Below are 19,457 nucleotides of genomic sequence, written 5' to 3'. Positions count from 1 at the left end.
ACTGTGAGAAAATAAATTTCTGTTCTTTAAAGCCACCCAGTTGTGTTATTTTTTGTTATGGAGGGACTAGGTAGCTAACACACATACCCGTTCTTATAAGTTCAGCCCAGTGCAGAATAATTTTCTTCCCTCCTTGGTCTAGACCACCCAAACCTGCTCTTTCCCTATCAGTGTCCTTTGCTTTCACCTAAGAGCTATGACAGAGTCAGCTTGATGCTGATGCATTGAAATTTCAATTTATTTTTTATTTATGATTACTATTAATTCCATTATTTTCTACAGTTTTCAATGGAGACAGTCCTATAATCTATGAATAGCATTTATACTTTTTCTCTTTTTGTACTAGCTTACACTTCCGGTGTTCAATGTTTAATAAAAGTAATGATAGAAGCACCCTTATTTTATTGTTTATTAATTTTAAAGAGAATGTCCCACACGTCACCATGAACTATCATGCTAGTTGTAGTTTTCCACGTTCGGGAACTCCTTTTCTGTTCTATATTTGCTCCTAGTCCTTATCTCTCCGTGTGATTGGATTTTATCAACCTGCTTTGCCCCCATCTCTTGAGGTGAGCATATGTCTTCGCTTCTTTCACCTATGCATGTGGTGAGTGAAATTACTAAATCTTTAACGTTCACTCAAATTTGTATGCCTACAATAAACCGCCTTGATCATGGCATGTTACGTGGTTTATACTTTGCTGGATTTCCTTTGCTGGCATCTTACGTAGGGTTTTGCATTTCAGTTACTGAGTGTGCTTGTCCTCTAACTCTTCTTCTACCATCCTTCTCTAAAATTTGTTATCATTTTTAAACTAGGCTTAAGGATCAAGTTAGGGGAGTATCTCATGGTTTTCTAATCTCTGTTGACTATGTACAAGATTAAAATGACTGTTTCTTGCATGTTTGCTGGAACCTGACTGGAAACGATCTAGGTCTGCCATTTTCTTTGTAGGGAGATCTTGAACTACTGACCCATTTTATTTAGTGGTTAAAGGCATCTTCTGGTGCTAATTTACTTAGAAAAAATTCTGATGCATGTTCTAGGTTGCTCGAATCTCATCTTCAAATATTGATTATCAGGGCTTGTAGCCTCATGCAAGGCAATTCATCAATCCCAGATTTCCCCAAAGTCAGGCTCTGCAACTCTTCCCGGTACCAAATTCCCTCATTTAAGACTTATTTGCAAAGAGACAACAGTATGCTATCTATGCAGTTGTTTATCCGCAACCTTCTTGAGTCCATAATGTGAGGATACAGTCTTCTAATACTTTTTTTGTAATTGTTCTCTTTCTTATTTTTTTTTTCCTTTTTTCACTGCCAATACCCACCCCCCCCAGTCTAGTAGTTTTAAAGTTGTGCGTTTCAGGTTCAAGTCTGTAATCCAACTGAGCTTCTGTGTGTGCTGCATGTGTGCATCAAAAGAACGCGCTTCTAGAAGCAGAAAGCAGGCAGTGCGACTGTTGGGTGGTTGGTGGGGTAGGGGGAGGGGAGCTGCTGCCCAGAGAGGGCGCCCGAGGGAGGCAGGAGATGCCGGGCTGCCCACCGCAAGCCCACAGGCTCCAAGGAGGAGGAACCTGCGTGCGCCATGAGCCTTTTGAGACAGGCCCAAGCCCACCCAGCCGGGTGCTAACCTCGCATCCGCCAGGCTTGCAGGTTCCACCAGGACTAGGGGAAGCCTAAGGCCGAGGAGGGCAAGGTCTAGGGTCTGGACCTGAGAACTGGTTCTGCCACTTGTGATCGCAGCGCTTATGCTGGAAAGGAGGGCAGGAAGCATATCGCAACGTGTGTCCGGACGATGACCCAGAACGGGGGAGCTGTGGTCACCCACGGACTCTGGGTCTGCATATGGAGGCCCCCAGGGTGCAATTCCAGGAGCAGAAGGCAAAGCCACAGAGGCCAAAGTGCACCTCGCCGATGCTTCCCAGGGGCATTTCCCCAAATATGGGGAGCAGTCCCTCCTCTGGGCTAGGGACTTTGTTTCCTCCATTGTCATCACTGACTGTGAGCAGAATCTAGTCTATGCAGACTAATGAGGAGTTATCAAAATGAGCTCCAAACTCCGGATTTGAGTTAAGGATCATAAATTAACACAGAGAAATATGACTTTAGCAATAAGTGACTGTTTGAAGCCCAAGTTGCCTTAAAACACGGAATTTCAGTCTTTCAGCTCCTCTGCTAATCTAGTGACTAAGAACAGGATCTCACTGGAGCTCAAAGATGTGGGGCACTGGGAATACTCTGGGTCTGTCTGCTCACGGCTGATTGCCTGATCCCAGTTTTATTATACAGCTTAAATACAGACCAGAAGAGGAGTTTGGGGCTTGACACCTGACATCTTAACACCAGTTCCTGTTTCTTGAGGAAGGAAGAGGTAAAATAAATCAGCGTTTACTGTGTAGTTCTCCATCCCCAGAAGTCCTGATGAAGACCCTCTCAGGTAAGGATTGACAGGGAGTGGCTTGGTTTACTATTCAACTTTGTCCTTCAGTCACTTTGTTTATGTCCTGTATGTAAACTATTATGCATTGACAGAAGCATTCTAATTCTTATGCAGAATGACTAGACCTGCTGCAGAATGACTATATTGTGCCTCCCTTGGGCACCCCTGTCTGCGCAGCACCCCCCACCCCCAACTGCCCAACCGCCTCTCTCCTGGCATTCTGCTTCTAGAAGTATGTTCTTTTGATGCAGAGATGCAGCACACACAGAATCCCAGCTGGATTACAGACTTGAACCTGAAGACCTTATGCAGAATGACTATTTATGAACCCCTAAGCTTAGTACTAAAGCAGGTACTTACTCCTCAGAGAAGGCCCTGGGGGAGGTTGATACATGCATTCCCCAGTGCTCCTGCTGCTCTAGAAGTGCCTGAAATGCCTCTCTGGGAAAGGCCTTCAGAGTAGGCTCATGGCCCACGTGGGAATTCAGGCCTATTTTTCTGTTAGAACATCTCATTTCGCTCTGAAAATTTTATTATCCAGTTTATTCACCAGGCATGAGTACAGACATCTCATATTTTCAAAATAATCCCATTCTCTAATACTAATTTGCCACCAAGAGTATATTCCAAAGTGTTTCCAATAGGCTAGAAAGTCTTTCCAAAGAGGGGAGTCCTGCGCCATGTTGTGCAGTGACAGCAGGGTTGGCATAATATGTTTACCCAGATACCTACCACTTTTTAAAAATTTTTTATTGTGCTTTATTTGAAACTTTACAGAGCAAATTACTTTCTTGTTCAGCCATTTATACACAATTGTTTTGTGACATTGGTGGCAATATTCATGATGTGTCAGTATTCTCTTCTATGCTCCAGTTCCCCGTTTCCATCCGCCATGATTCCTGTTCCATCCTGCCCTCTTTTCTGTGCTTTTGGGCAGGTTTTGCACTTTTGGTCTCATACACACGATTGAACTAAGAAACACTTTCTTCACGTGTGTTATTGTTTGTTTTATAGACCTGTCTAATCTTTGGCTGAACGGCAAACTTCAGAAGGTACTTTCCACTTTGTTGCTTTCCATAATTCCTGAAATTCCAAGCCTGCCACCTGAAGAACTTCCTTAGTGTTTCATTTAGAACAAGTCTGGTGGCGATGAATTCTCTTAAGCGTCCTTCACCTGAGAATGTCAGTATTTTTCCTTTACTCATGAAGGAAATAACAGCCTATAGAACACTGGGTTAATGTTTCTTTTCTTTCAGTGTTGAAAAAATGTTGTTTTCACAGCCTTTTGGCCTCCATGGCTTCTGATGATGAATACAGAGTCATTCCAATTGTTTCTCCTGTGTGAGATGAGTTGTTTTCTCTCTAGCTTCTTTGAAGATATTTTCTTGGTCCTTGTTATTCCACAAATGACAGTGAGGCATTTGGGCGTAAAATTATGTGAGTTTAACTTGTTGGAGTTTGCATAGCTTGTTGAATCTGTAAGTTTATGTCTTTCAACAAATTGGGAAAGTGTTGAGCCAGTATTTCTTTAGATACTTTTTTCTACACCACATATTTTCTCTACACCTTATGGAATTCCAGTAAATAAATGTTAGATATTTTTGGATTTTTTTGAGGCTCTGTTCATTTTTTTTTTCAATATTTGTCCTCTGTTTTCAGATTGGATATTTTCAATTGAACTATTTTCATCTCATTGATCCTTTTGTCTGTCAACAGCATTCCGCTGATCAAGTGAATTTTTTATCTCTATTTTTCCTGTCTAAAATTTTCATTCGTGAATGGTTTCTATGTATTTTTCTATTTTTCTAAGGTGTGCCCGTTACTTCTTTGAGCGTGGTTAAAGTAGCTTTTTAAAGTTTTTGTCTATGATTCCAAGACTATGTCTTACTTCAATCTTACAGAAAATGTTGATGTTGTTTGTTTTAGCAATCACTTGACCCAGTTATGTTCAGGCTGCAGGTTCTTTCCCAACTTCTGGATGCTGTGGCTCAGATGTCAGTTCAGATTTTGAAGACTTTGCGATGATATTTGGTTGTAATCTATGGGAGTGTCACTCAGTCTGGGACCTTGTTGGTGTTCTAACCCATAATGCAGTTCTCAAAGGATTGATCTACTTCTTGGAGTCAGAGCAAAGCATATGCAACTATGGGAGTGGAGGGGGGTATGAAAAACAACTTTATGGTATCCCTCTCTTGAGCCACCTGGTCTCTGTCTCTCTGAGGCTCTCTGATGTCTGAGCAGCTACCTTCCTTGTCCACTGGCAAGAATGTTGGGGCTTTAATCTCTTCATTCTGCCGTGCAATTAAGTGACTGGGTCTGCCTATGAGGCCAAATATTGGTAAGATGGAGAAAATGTAACAGAGATTCCTCTATATTATTTGGTCCTTATATACTTAGGTCAGAGAGAAGGCACACTGTTTCTGGTGATACTTCCAAACAGGTGTGGAGAAAAAGGCATTAACAGGTGGATAGCTGCATACTAGGTGTTACGGATTAAACTCTGTCTTCCCAAAATGTATATATCAGCTTGACTAGGCCATGCTTCCCAGTATTGTGCGATTATCCACCATTTTGTCAGCTGGTGTGATTTTCCAATGTATTGTAAATCCTACCTCTAGGATGTTAATGAGCGAAGATTTGAAGCAGTTATGTTAAGGAGGCAGGGCTCAATCTACAAGATTAAGTTGTGTTTTAAGTCAGTCTCTTTTGAGATATAAAAGAGAAAAGAGCAGAGAGACAGGGGGACCTCAGTACCACCAAGAAAGAAGTGTCAGGAGCAGTGCATCCTTTGGACCTAGGATCCCTGTGCTGAGAACCTTCTTGTCCAGGGGAAGATTGGTGACAAAGACCTTCCCCTAGGAGTGACAGAGAGAAAGTCTTCCCCTGGAATTGGCACCCTGAATTTGGACTTATAGCCTCCTAGACTGTGAGGGAATAATTTTCTTTGTTAAAGTCATCCGTTTGTGGTATTTCTGTTACAGGAGCACTAGATATCTAAGACACTAGGTACCAGGAGATGTACATTTCCCAGCTCTTTCACTCCCAGGGCCACTATGACTAAGTAGCCATTGCCATAAATCCATGTGAGCAGACTATTCTGATTACTGCTTTGACTCTACTGTCTGTTATGGTAACCACACCCACCTTGTCTTTGTTGATTGAGTGCCACCACTTGGCTGCTACCACCACGGGGTCCAGTCAACTGCATTGTAGTTAGGTGTCTTAATTCAGTTAGGGCAGTTCTCACTGTGGACTCTTACTTACATAAAATAGCAACCACAGAAGTCTTCAATAATGCTGGGGCTTGCTGCACAAATTTGTACCTCACCGCTATGGTACAAAGAAAGCCCTCTGGGCACTCCGTGTGTGGGTCTGTGGGTCCAGCCTAATAAATCCATTCTAACCTGCCAGTTTCCCTCAGCCTTTGGTTACCTTCTCCTACAGTATACAATGGCAGATCTGCCATTTCCACTTGATTTATTGTAGGCCACCACTTAATCCATGCTTCAGTAAACCAACCAAATAAACTATGACGTCCTTTTCTAACCTCTCAAGCTGAAACACTGAATGAAGAATCTATGCTTCCTGGGTCTATATCAATAAACTCAGACTAATCCACCTTTATGTTGCTTGCACCATTATCCCACACCCATAATAGCCATTCCCACACATGTTCACCAGGTTTCTGTATGTATGTATGTATTAGAAAAATCAAGCAGTTCTTTTGGAGTTTAGCATACCTTCTCCTGGGTCACACTTCATAGTTCACCTTTTGGGGCTTGTTGGGACTGAAGTCTAGGTATAGGTCTAGAAGCAAAAATGGGCAGTGGCAGTGGGATGTTCAGCCGTGTCTTATAAGACATCTGCCTAAGGTGATGCCCCAGGCAATGCCCCAGATACCACCCCAGGAGATAACTCAAACAAGACACTTCAGGCACAGCTGAGGGTAATCTCATTAGATGGAGGTGGAAGGGATAATTGTTTTACTGGGAAGGGTGCCTTAGCAGGCAAAATTAGAGAATCTCTTCAGATGGGAGTAAGAGGTCTGGTTCTGTTAGGAAGAGCGATTCAACAGAAATTGGAGGTTCATTGTCCCCCGCTTCCTGACTGTCTGCCCATATGTCCTCATCCCAAGTTTCAGGATCCCATTTCTTCCCAATCAGTGCCCTCACTCTAACTTCAGACACCATTTGAGGCTGGATATTCAACTGGCGCTTTAATTCAGTCACTCTTATGATAAGAATCTGAGTTTATTTTTGGCAGCATTAGCCTTGTTACTATAAGAAATATGGTTTTCTTTCTGGGCACAAGTGGCAGCTTTCAGATCTTGTATGTGGTGCTTCAGCTTTGAGCCCATTTCTTTCATTCACCAGTGTGACTAGCAAAAGCAGGACTAACCAAGCAGCTTCCTTATTATTCTTATTCTGACAAAATTATAGAAAAGTATCAAATATGTAATCAGGCAGAGCCTTGTCTCTCACAAATATTTGATCCAGTGGTAGTAGTATTTTGCGTATTTCTATTGTCACCTCCCACCATGGATTAGCAATAGCCTGTTTACTACTGGAGACAGTCATCAGTGCCTTTAAGACTAGCCAGACTTGAGAATCAATTCAGAAAACTCATCCTTAAGATTTGGTTCCTCTAGAACCACAGTAGGTACCAAATGTCTTAGCTGGGATCTCTAGAGATGCAAAACTAGTGAAGAGAATATATATATATGGAAAACCTAGTCGCATAATGGTTAATAGCTATAGCTGCTAACCAAAAGGTTAGCAGTTCGAATCCACCAGGCGCTCCTTGGGAACTCTGTGGGGCAGTTCTACTTTGTCCTGTAGGGTCACTATGAGTTGGAACCGACTCGATGGCAATGGGTATATATATATACACACACACACATACACACATACATATATATATGCATACATATGTTAGTTGTGGCTGTTAGATGCCATCGATCCTGTGTAAAACAGAATGAAACACCGCCTGATCCTGAACCATCCTCACAATCATTGCTATGTTTGAGCCCATTCTTGCAGCCATTGTGTCAGTTCATGTTGTTGAGCGCCTTCCTCTTTTTTTCTGACCCTCAGCTTTTCCAAGCATGATGAGCCTCTCCTGGGACAGGTCCCTCCTGAAAATATGTCCAAGGCACGTGAGACGAAGTCTCGCCATCCTTGCTTCTAAGGTGCATTCTTGGTGTACTTCTTCCAAGATGGTTTTGTTTATTCTTCTGGCAGTCCATGGTATATTCAGTATTCTTTGCCAACACCATATTTTAAATGAATCAGTTCTTCGGTTTTCCGTATTCATTGTCTAACTTGCTCAAGCATGTGAGGTGATAGAAAATATCATGGCTTTGCTCAGGCACACCTTAGTCCTCAAAGTGACATCTTTCTTTCTCAACACTTCAAGGAGGTCTTTTGCAACAGATTTGCCCAATGCAATACATTGTTTGAATTCTTGACTGCTGCTTCTGTGGGCATTGATTATGGATTCAAGTTAAATGAAATGCTTGATGACTTCAGTATTTTCTCTGTTTATCATGGTGTTGCTTACTGGTCCAGTTGTGAGAATTTTTGTTTTCTTTATGTTGAGGTGTAATCCATACTGAAGGCTGTAGTGGTTGCTCTTCATCAGTAACTGCTTCAAGTCCTCTTTACTTTCAGCAAGCAAGGTCGTATCAGCTGCATATCATAGGTTGTTAGTGAATCTTTCTCCAAAACTAATGCCATGTTCTTGTTCTTCGAGACCAGCTTCTCAGAATGTTTGCTCAGCATACAGATTGAGTAAGTATGGTGAAAGGATACCACCATGACACATAACTTTCTGATTTTAAACCACACGGTATCCCCTTGCCCTACTCAAATGACTGCCTCTTGGTCTACGTAGATATTCCGCATGAATACAGTTAAGTGTTCTGGAATTCCCATTCTTTGCTAAGCTATCCATAATTTGTCGTGAGCCACACAGTTGAGTGTGCTTGTATAGGAAACAAAAATAGGTAAACATCTTACTGATATTCTCTACTTTCAGCCAAGATCCATCAGACATCAGAAATGATATCCCACGTTCCATGTCTTCCTCTGAATCCAGCTTGAATTTTTGGTAGTTGCCTGTCTGTGTACTGCTGCAACTGTTTTTAAATTATATTCAGCAAAATTTTTCTTGCGTGGGATGTTAATGACATTGCTCGATAATTTCCGCATTGCGTTGGACCACCTCTCTTTGAAATGGGTACACATATAGATCTCTTTCAGTCATTTGGTCAGGTAGCTGTCTTCCAAATATATTGGAATAGTCAAGTGAGCGCCTCCAGCACTGCGTCCCTGTGTTGAAACATCTCATTTGGTACTCCATCAGTTCCTGGAGCCGTGTTTTTTGCCAATGCCTTCAGTGCAGGTTGGAGTTCTTCCTTCAGTACCATCAGCTCTTGATCCAATGCTACCTCCTGAAATGGTTGAACGTCGACCAATTCTTTTTGGCGTATTGAGTCTGTGTATTCCTTCCGTCTTCTTTTGATGTTTCCTGTGTTGTTCGATATTTTGCCCATAGAATCCTTCCTTCAGTATTGCACCTAGAGGCTTGAATATTTCCTTCAGTTCTTTCAGTTTGAGAAATGCCAGGTGTTTTCTTCCCTTTTGGTTTTCTAACTCCAGATCTGTTCACATTATTATTATCATACTTTGTCTTCTCCAGCTTCCCTTTCAGGTATTCTGTTGAGCTCTTTTACTTTATTTTTCCTTCCATTCTCTTTAGCTACTGTACATTCAAGAGCAAGATTCAGAGTCTCTTGTGACATCCTCTTTGGTCTTTGCTTTCTTTCCTGTCTTTCTAATGACTTTTTGTTTTTTTCATATATGATGTCCTTGCTATCATCCCACAACTAATCTGGTCTTCGATCATTAGTGTGCAGTGCATCAAATCTATTCTTGAGATGGTCTCTAAATTCAGGTTTGATATACTCAAGGGCATACTTTGACTCATGGACTTGTTTTAATTTTCTTCAGCTTCTACTTGAACGTGAATATGAGCAACTGATCATCTGTTCTGAAGTCAGCCCCTGGCCTGATTCTGACTCATGGTATTGACCTTCTCCATCATCACCTTCCACAAATTTGATTCCTATCTATTCTGCCTGGAATGGTTCACGAGTATAATCACCATTTATGTTCCTGACGAAAGGTATGTGCAATGAATAAGTCATTGGTCTTGCCAAATTCTATCATGTAAGCTTCATTGTCATTTCTATCATCAATACCTTATTTTCCAACTGCTGATTTGTCTGCTTTGTTTTCAACTTCGCATTCTAATTACGTAATTATCAGTACATCTTGATTGATGAATGCATCACGTTTGATCAGTTTCAAACTGCGGAACTTGGTAAAAACCTTCAACCTCTTCATCTTTCACATTCATAATTTGTGTGTAAATTTGAATAATAGTCTTATTAACTGGTCTTCCTGGTAGGCCTGTGAATATTATCCTATTGATCGTAGTGTTCTACTTCAGAAAAGATCTTGAAATGTTCTTTTTATCGATGAATATGATGCCGTTCTCTTCAGTATCTCAATCCTGGCATAGTAGAACATATCATTGTCTAGTTTAAAATGTCCAAAACCAAGCTATTTCAGCTCACTAATGCCTTGGATTACTGACCTTTATGCATTCCATTTCATTTTTGATGACTTCCAATTTCCCTAGATTCATACTTCCTTCATTTCACGTTCTGATTATTAAAGGATATTTGCATCAGTTTCTTCTCATTATGAGTTGTGCCCCATCAGGAAACGTCATTAAAGTGGGATCTACTTTGAGAAGGTAGCTCTTCCCCACTCATATTTTGAGTGCCTTCCAACCTAAGGGGTTATCCTCTGTCATTCAATCAGACAGTGTTCCAGTACTATTTGTAAGATTTCACTGGCCAGTTGTTTTTAGAAATAGGTCACTAGGTCCTTTTTCCTAGTCTGTCTAAATCCAGAGCTCCACTCAAACCAGTCTACCATGGGTGAACATGGTGGTATTTGAAATACCGGTGGCATAGCTTCTAACATCACAGCAACATGCAAGCCACCACAGTACAACAAACTGACAGAAGAGTGGTGGGAGTTAAAAATAGGAAGAACCAAAAAGAGTGCTTCTTCCATGTCTGCTGATTTAGAGGAACCATGAGAAATTGTCAAGTGAAGAGTGATTCAGAGAAAAACATGGGTAGAGTGTGACCTAATTTCCATAAAAACAAACAAATGAATGTACTTACATGTGTCCCGGCAAAAAGAAGTGTGTAAAAGGGTACATATGTATCTTTGGACACTGGACACTTTGGGGGAGCAGGTACAATATACTTATGTGGGGATGGCTCTTATTATAACTTCTGTATACAAATCTCTTGTTAAATGTGTTATAAGAATGTAAAACTTTTTAAAGTTTAATAACATCATAGGTGTATGTGTGTGTATTTGAAACCTTTTTTTTTTTTGACTATTTGATATATGTGTTTTTTCGTTATCTAGTGTGGCTATAGCAGAGATTCCACAAGTGGATGCCTTTAACAAACAGAAACTTATTCTCTCACAGTTTAAGAAGCAAGAAGTTTGAAGTCAGGGCACCAGCTCTAGGAGAAAGCTTTCTCTCTTTGTGGCTCTGGGGGAAAGTCCTTGTCATCCATCTTCCCCTGGCCTAGGAAATTCTCAGCGCGTGGACGCTGGGTCAAAAGGACATGCTCCACTCCATGCACTTCTTCCTTGGTGGTATGAGGTCCCTCTCATTTCTGCTCACTTTTCTCTTTGTATCTCAAAAGAGACTGACTCAAGACTCACCCTTATCCTGTAGATTGTGTCCTCCCTCATTAACCTAACTGCCTCTAATCCCGCCTCATTAACATTACAGAGGTTAGAATTTACAACACATAAGTAATCACATCAGATCACAAAATGCAGGACAACCACACAATACTGGGAATCATGGCCTGGCCAGGTTGGCACACATTTTGGGGGACACTATTCAATCCATAACAATAGAGAAAACACTGTCTTCAATGCCAGATTCAGAGACTTTTATCCATCTATGAAGGGCAAACACAGAAATTGAACAAAATTCAGACCAGCGAATTATTGCTTGCTCTTGTAACTAATGACTTCTTCTGGTCTCTATGCCTCGAAATGGCCAAAAAGAATTCTGTGAGGATTAATGCAGTTATTGCTAAAACATCTACTGAATTTGCATGTCTACAGGTAAGGAAGAATACTTGATTCATTAAGTAACACAGGGACCCTTAGACTATTGTTCTCCTTCTCTGATATGCCACTATCACCTTCTCCCCTTGTTGCTCTCCTGAAAAACCCACACTTGTATATTCTAGGCTTTTTTTCAGGATTGAATTTGCAGGAAGTTGAAGATATATCTTTGAAAGATAAAGAAGACTTTGGCCACATTGTCTTTAGACAGTCGAACTTCCCAGCCAACCTCTGTGCAGGATGGGAATTCACAATCCCTCCTACTCAGTACCTCTGAGCAGGACGGGATTTCTGTTTCATTATCAGGAGACTGTGGAATTCACCCCTCTTCAGAAAACTTACTTTCCTTTGCCTCAAACTGTCCCTCTCAGGATCTGTCACGGTCACTCTGAGAAATTCACATGGGCAGCCTGTATGGAAGTGCCCATCCTAGAGGCCCTGCCCTCCCTTCCTTGCTCCATAGGGATTCCTCTGACACTTGGGGTCACATCTCCCAGGGAGTACACACCTCTGGCACTTCCAGGGATTCCCAGGCCCTGGGATACTGTGGATGGGACTTGGAACTCAATCTGTTTCTTCCCATCCTCACCTTTGGTTATCTGTGTTCTGTCTTCACCAGATTTAGGAGGCCTTGTCTTCTCTTTGCTCGTTTCATCTCAGTCAGGCTTTTCTATTCCAACTCTCTGATCTCAGAACAGATCAGGTTAGACCACAGAAAAGAGAAAGACCAAGCAAACATCACTGATCTGTGCAGAAGCTGCTGGGAAGGGATTCGATTCTCATTGGTTTAGGGTTTTATGCCCGCTGCTCACCGGCAGGCAGGTTCCCCCCAGAGTCTGGCTTCTGTCTGGTACCTTGTACTACAAAGAACTCAGTGACCAGCCCACCTTCACAATCACACCTCCCTTAGAGCTATCTTTGCAGAGGCTCTTTCTCAGACTTCCATGTCCCACTGAAATCCCATTTCTCTTTCCTTACAAACATTATGCTCATTCTCAGGGCCCTGAGACCTCATCTGCAGGTGAGTCTTGTCCTCTTCTCTCCTTGGCGGGGGAAGCTTTTGAGTGGACCTCATGTCTTCGGACAGCTATCCTGGGGCTTCTTCCACCCTGGTGCCGTAGGGCTGCATCTCTCTTTGTACTAGAGGGGGCGTGGAAGGGGCACAAGGCTAAAAGAGGATGGATTTTCCAGGTGAGGTGGGTTTAAGAAGCCTGAATGAACTTCTTCCCTGAAGGGTGCATATTTTGCAGTCCAGACATCCTGCTTCTCTCAGTCTAAGAGTCCTAGCACGTCTTCAGGTGCTTTCTCCTTTGACCTTGAGGCCATGCCTGCAATCTCTGCAGCCAGGTCACCCACATGTGTAGCAGCACCAGTAGGTGTGGTAGCTTCTTCAGCCCCTGTCTCCTGCTCCAGATGCTCCTGGAGGTGCCTGGCTCTTCTTGCCAGGACTCCAGGATGCTGACCAGGGACTCAGTGTTGGTTAAAGGATGTCGGCCAGTGACCACGTGTCCTCATTTCCTTTGAAGGCTTAGGCTAGTTGCCTGGGCAGAAGACAGCCAAGGTCAGTCTGAGCCTAGACACCTAGTGACTGACCTGTGACACTGCAGCGAGTGATAGATGTTAATTTCCATACTCAGGTATCCGCAGGTGGCGGACTCAGAGTGGTCGGAGGTGAAGTGTAACTAGAGATCACACAATCATGAGGGCACGGGCCAAAGGTCAGGGAAAATAGCTGAGGTCGTGGAGCTCTAGCGGAGCCAGTCTAGGGCACAGGCCTCCCTCCTGTATGTGGCAAAGAGGCGATCCATATGCCGCCATGCGCAGACTCTGGACTGCTGGGGCCCTGGATGCCCGGATTTCGGCCTTGTCTTTGGAGAAGTGACGCGCATGCACTGTGCCACCGGGGGCTGTGCCCCAACAGAAGCAAAATCTTGACAATACGGGCTTCAGTTGACTTTGCCTGTGCTCTCCTTTGGCTGAGTGACTTCGTGTGTTTCCTAGCAGGTGAAGACATTCATTGAGAGAGGCAATTTCCATGCGTGCAGGCAAAGTGTGTGCTGAGATGATGAGTTGCTGGAGACCAGGGTGGACTCTTCAGACCCAGAATAGGCCTCTGGCAGGTATGTGTCAATGTTTTCTGCCCATGGCACTCACCCGGGTATTTGCATAGAATGTTATCAGCGGAATTAGTAGTCTCCGGAGAGGCTGCCCCGTGTCAGCAAGCTTCACCTGGCCAGGGTCCACCCGTGATGTAGCTCCCCAATCAATGACTACTCTCTAGACCTTCCAGATAGACTAGCAGATCTTCTCTGCCCATGGGCAACCAGTAGAGCCAGAGGCCTTCTCCCTTTGCTCTTTCGTCTCTAGGCATTCTATCAGGCACTCCAAGCTGTGAAGTGCATGGGGGGAGAAAGAAGAGATTTCAGAGAATGAACACATACAGAGAGAGAGGCAAGAGATGGTGAGTGGGGATGTCTTGCATACTGATATCCTGAGGAAAGTGGGAAAATTGGACCCTGGCTTGCTCTGCCAATGCCGTGAAGCAGTCCGCACCAGGGGCTCCCTTGTGCCTGCATAGCCTTTCCCAGGGTGTGCTCAAATCCTTTGGCCACTAGGTGTCCTAGGTCACAATGGAGGACCCTGTGACATCTGCCTGGTGGACTGGATCTCTGCCATTGGCTAAGTCTTGTCACCAGGCCCATCATAAGCTCTGCCCACTCTTCCGGTGGGGAGACTCTCTCCATGGTGATGGCAAAGAAACCTTAGTCCCGCCCACCTGGCCTTGACTTCACCTACCTGGCCTGCTGACCCTCACCCAGACCTCTGTGTGGATGAAAATGAATGTCCACCAGTGGCCCAGTGTCAGCGTCTGGTATAAAGGATTCGGGACGTTTCCTGAGGCAGAAGGCAGCCTACGTCTGCGGGTACCTGGAAGTCTAGTGACTTGTGATGCTGCTGCCAGTGAGAAATGGTGACTCCCACACTCACATATCCCCTGGTGGCAGAATGATAGTGATGGGTGGAGAAACATGGCTCCGGAGCACATGTTCAGTGGGGCACCGGCCAAATGTCAGGGCCAGGAGTGGACGTCGTGGAGCTGCATGGCGTGCCAGTGAAGGGCCCAAGGATTTCTCCAATGAGGCAAAATGCAGATCAAGCCAAGGAACACAAAGATAAAGCAGCTGAAGAAATTAAAAAGGTTACTCAAGAACATAGTTAAAAATTTAATAAGCTGCAAGAAACCATAGAGAGACTGCAATCAGAGATTCAGAAGATTAACAATAAAATTACAGAGTCAGAAAACTCAATAGAAAGTAATAAGAGCACAATTGAGGAATTGGAAGGCAGAATTACTGAGATGGAAGATCAAACTCTTGGGACTAATATATTTGAAGAGAAAGCAGATAAAAGAATTTTAAATGAAGAAATCCAAAGAATCATGTGGGACTTTATCAAGAGAAATAACTATGAGTGATTTCAGTACCAGAACAGGGAGGGCTAACAGAAAATACAGAGGGAACTGTTGAAGATTTGTTGGCAGAACTTCCCTGATATCATGAAAGATGCTCATCGAATTCCACATACGGTAGATCTCAAAAGAAAGTGACCGAGACACATAATAATCAAACTTGCCAAAATCAAATATAAAGAGAATTTTAAGAGAGGCTAGGGATAAAGGAAGTCACCAACAAAGGAGAGTAAATAATAAAAAACTTGGACTACTCAGCAGAAATCATGCAGGCAAGAAGGCAAAGGGATGACTTACACAAAATATTGAAGGAAAAAAATTGCCAGCCAGGAATCAAACCATAACCCTGGCCCTCTGGCCTTCGGGCCCTCTGGCCTTAGCCCTCTAACTCTAGCCCCTAAGCCCTGAGCCCCAAAGCCCCTAAGACCCTAAGCCCTTAGGTCCTAACCCCCAAGGCCCTAAACTCTAACCCTAACCCAAACCCTAACCCCTATTCCCTAAACTCTACAACCTAAACACCTACACCCCAAAACACTACACATCAAAACCCTACACACTAAACCCTATACTCTAAGCCTCAAACCCTAAACCCAAACCTCAAATCCCAAACCCCAAACCCTAAACCTAACCGTAAACCCTAAACCCTAACACCTAACCCTAACCCCTAACCACCCTAACCCTAATGACCCTAACCCTCGAACCCTAACCCTCTAACGCTAACATGAAACCCTAATCCGAAACCCTAACCCTCTAACTCTAACCTCTAACCCTAACCCTCTAACCCTAGCCCTAATCCTAACCCCAACCTCCAAACCTAACCCCAAACCCTAAACCTCAAATCCCTAGCCCTAAACCTAAGAATGAGCCTAAGCCTAACCCTATCACTTAACTCTAAACCCTAAACCATAACACTTAAAACCCTAACACCCTTAGCCCTAACACATTTAACCCTAACACCCTAAACGCCAAAACCCTAAACACTAACACCCTTAACTCCAACCCCTAACCCCTAAACCCTAAGCTTAAACACTAAACCGTCTAACCCTCTAACCCTAATACCCTAAACCCTAACCCCAGCCCCCAGCCTTAACGCTCACTCTAAGCCTTAAACCTTAAGCCCTAAACCCTAGGCTCTAAGCCCTAAGCCCTAAACTCTAAATCCTAAAACCCTAAACTCTAAGCCCTAAGCCTAACCCTCTAATCCTAAACCCTAAAACCTTACCCCAAACCCATCCCAAACCCCTAAACCTGAACCCCTAAGCCCTAGCCCTAACCCTAATCCTCTAAGCCTAACCCTCTAACCCTAACTCTCTAACCCTAACCACAACACCAACCCCAACCTCTGAACCCAAAAACCCTAACCCCCTAACCCCAAGCTTCTGAACCCTAAGCCTAAACCCTCTAACCCTAAATCCTAACCTTCACCCCCTCACACCCTCACCTTCTCACTCCCTCACTCTATAATCTTCTCAACTTCTAACCCCCTCACCCTCTAACCCCTCACCCTCTAACTCCCTCAATCTCTAACCCCCAACCCTCTAGACCCCAACCCTCTAACACCCACCCTCTAACCCCAAACCACATATCCCAAACAGACCCAACACCAACCCCAACCCTAAACCTAAACCCTGACCCCTAAAACCTAAACCAAACCCTAACGACTAAACCCCAAAACCCTAAACCCCAAACTGCAACCCCTAACACCTAACCTTAACTCCAAACTCTAACCTCAAACCCTAAACCTAACCCTAACACCTAACCCCAACCAAAAAACCCTAACCCTAAACTCTAACCCCAAACCCTAACGACCCTAACTCTAACAACCCTAACCTTAACATCCCTAAGCCCAAACCCTAACCCTTTTTGTTAGCAGCCATAGCACTTAACCACTAGCCACCAGGGTTTCCATGAGCAGTCACAGGAATAGACACATGCACACCCGTGTTCACTGCAACATTATTCACAGTTGCAAAAAGATGGAAACAACCTAAGTGCTCGTCCACAGAGGAATGGATAAACAAACTACGGTACATACACAGTGGAACACTACACGACAATAAAGACCAATGATGAATCTCCGAAACATCTCACACCATGGATGAATCTGGGGCGCATCACACTAAGTCAATCACAAAACGTCATATACAGTAAGAGACCACTATCATAAAAACTCATGAAAACATTTACGCACAGAAACAATCCTTGATGTTCACCAGGGAGACGAAGAGCGGGTAGAGAAAAGCCAACTAAACAATAACCAAAAAAACCAAACCCACTGCTGTCGAGTTGATTCCAGCTCATAGCGACCCTACAGGACAGATTAGAACTGCCCCCATAGAGTTTCCAAGGAGTGCTTGGTGGATTCGAACTGCAGACCTTTGGTTAGCACCGGTGGCTCTTAACCACTACGCCACCAGGGTTTCCAACCAAACAACAGATCGGTGGTAACTCTGGCGAAGGAAAGACGGTACACAAGACTGGGGAATCAATCTCAGCCTCACTCTAACCCTAACCCTAAACCACTTGTGCCCGAGCCTAGTAACCCCAGCCCTAACCCCAACCCCCAACCACCTAAAACCTATACCCCTAAACCTAACTCCCAAACCTCTAACCCCCAAACCTGGACCCCTAACACCAAACCCTAACCCCTAACCCTAATCCTCTAACCCTTCTGCATCTCTGGGCCTCTCGACTCTCCGTCTATTTTCTTCCTCCAAATCCTACTAACACTCAGTGGAATTTTGAAGTTTGAGCTGTGCTTTGCTTCTTGTTGTCTCCACCGGTCCCATCAAGGCACTGCATCATTTGCTCTGCTTCACTATTCAGTTCCAAAACCATGGCTTAGAATCGCCTGACACTGGACTTCAGCGATTCGGTGCAAGGCCGCGAGAGGGCGCGCGCACCGCCGGTTCTGTTCTGCCCACCAGGCCCTCTGAGCATGGGAACCTCCTGGACCTAAGCCCGGACGACCTGGGTACCGCTCCAGTGGCGACAGCAGAAGCTTTTCTTCCCGAGGGACCCAACGCCCCAGGGCGCTCTCTCAATACTCCCGTTAATGCTATGATTATCCTAACCCACTCCTTCTGTGCGACCTAGTGGGTCCTCTACCAGGTCCAGCCTTCACGACCCGCACCCCCCTGCCGTGGTCATGTACAGGAACCTGCAGGGCCGCGCCCTCCCCGCCCAAGCTCTGCCCCTCCATACCCTGATGCCCTGCAGGCCTCTACTAGGTACCCGCCCAGGGGAGAGTTGTCGCCCCGCACGGGTCGGGGGACACGAGGGAACATTCGGAAACCACCCCCAGGCCAGGCACGAAGCCGACTGCCGGATTGCCGGTATTGAGACCATGTGAGCAGGGCTGCCCCGCCAACTGGAGCCTGCAGGACATCACTCACGTTTGTCAGCTTCTCACCGCCCTCTGGGCTCCGGGTCCCAGAGCAGCCAATCCCCCGGGGGGGGAGGGGGGGCGGTCCGTCCGCAGGTGCTGGAAGATCGGGTTGGTGCCCATGGCCGGAGCGCTTAAAACCCTTAGAAACCCTCATAAACCGTCAGCTCCAGACTTTCAAATGTCAGCCTGAGAGACACCTAATCTCCAACCTAAAAAAAAAAAAACAAAACACACCCGTTGCCATCGAGTCAATTCTGACTCATAGCGACGCTATAGGACAGAGTAGAACTGCCCCACAGTTTCCAGGGAGCGCCTGGTGGATTCAAACTGCCAACCTTTTGGCTAGCAGCCTTAGCACGTAACCACTACGCCACCAGGGTAACCCACTAAACCTACTGCCACCAGGGTAGAGGCTCCAAATCCCGCCAGTGTGAGGAACCCTCAAATCCCCTCAGCACCAGAGACCGCGTCCACAGCGACCGGTACACAGCGCCGCACAAACGTTTAAGTTAACAAACAACATGGTTGCTCAGGACCCCTTCCTGCTACCCCACCCCTGCCACGCAGAGGGGGAGCGGGACCCGGCATCCACACTGTTAACAGACACTGAATCGCTGCTGCATCCACAAGGAGTAGGATCCCCGCGCTGCTCCACAGATTCCCAGGACCCCTTCCTTTCCCGGTGGGGCCGCGCCGACGCCCCAGCCCCGAGAGTAGACCAGCCGGGCGCGGGCGCGGGCGCGGGCGCGGGCGCGGGGTGCCTCAGCCTCCCAGGCACAGTGCCCAAAACAGTAAGGGGCAGCAGAGCCTTGGGCAGGGGATCCCTCTCTCCCCTGTCCGTGGCACCCTACGGAGTCTGGTGGGGGTGGGAGGAGGAATGGGGGCGAGTGCCCCGCCCTCAGTCTGGAATCTCACCCCCCC

The 19,457-nt window shown here is 45.2% G+C and overlaps 2 long non-coding RNA genes across 4 annotated transcripts in view; one reads left to right on the top strand and one right to left on the bottom strand.

Annotated features, from left to right (window-relative positions):
• LOC135229841 (uncharacterized) overlaps positions 1 to 19,195 on the top strand; it is a 637,733-nt gene extending 618,538 nt beyond the window's left edge. For all 3 annotated transcript variants that reach the window (XR_010320505.1, XR_010320504.1, XR_010320503.1), the window contains 4 exons: positions 2,293 to 2,440; positions 9,454 to 9,628; positions 13,681 to 13,799; positions 14,047 to 19,195. This is a non-coding gene — a long non-coding RNA (uncharacterized LOC135229841). The remainder of the gene's footprint in view (positions 1 to 2,292; positions 2,441 to 9,453; positions 9,629 to 13,680; positions 13,800 to 14,046) is intronic.
• Positions 1 to 19,457, bottom strand: part of LOC135229843 (uncharacterized) — a 207,446-nt gene that overhangs the window by 64,019 nt on the left and 123,970 nt on the right. The gene's annotated exons all lie outside the window — the stretch shown is intronic.

This window comes from Loxodonta africana, unplaced genomic scaffold (assembly GCF_030014295.1).
Source record: "Loxodonta africana isolate mLoxAfr1 unplaced genomic scaffold, mLoxAfr1.hap2 scaffold_56, whole genome shotgun sequence".
Classification (NCBI taxonomy): Eukaryota; Metazoa; Chordata; class Mammalia; order Proboscidea; family Elephantidae; genus Loxodonta; species Loxodonta africana.
Note: the sequence above shows the minus strand (reverse complement) of the source record. Positions and strands in the feature narration are given on the sequence as shown.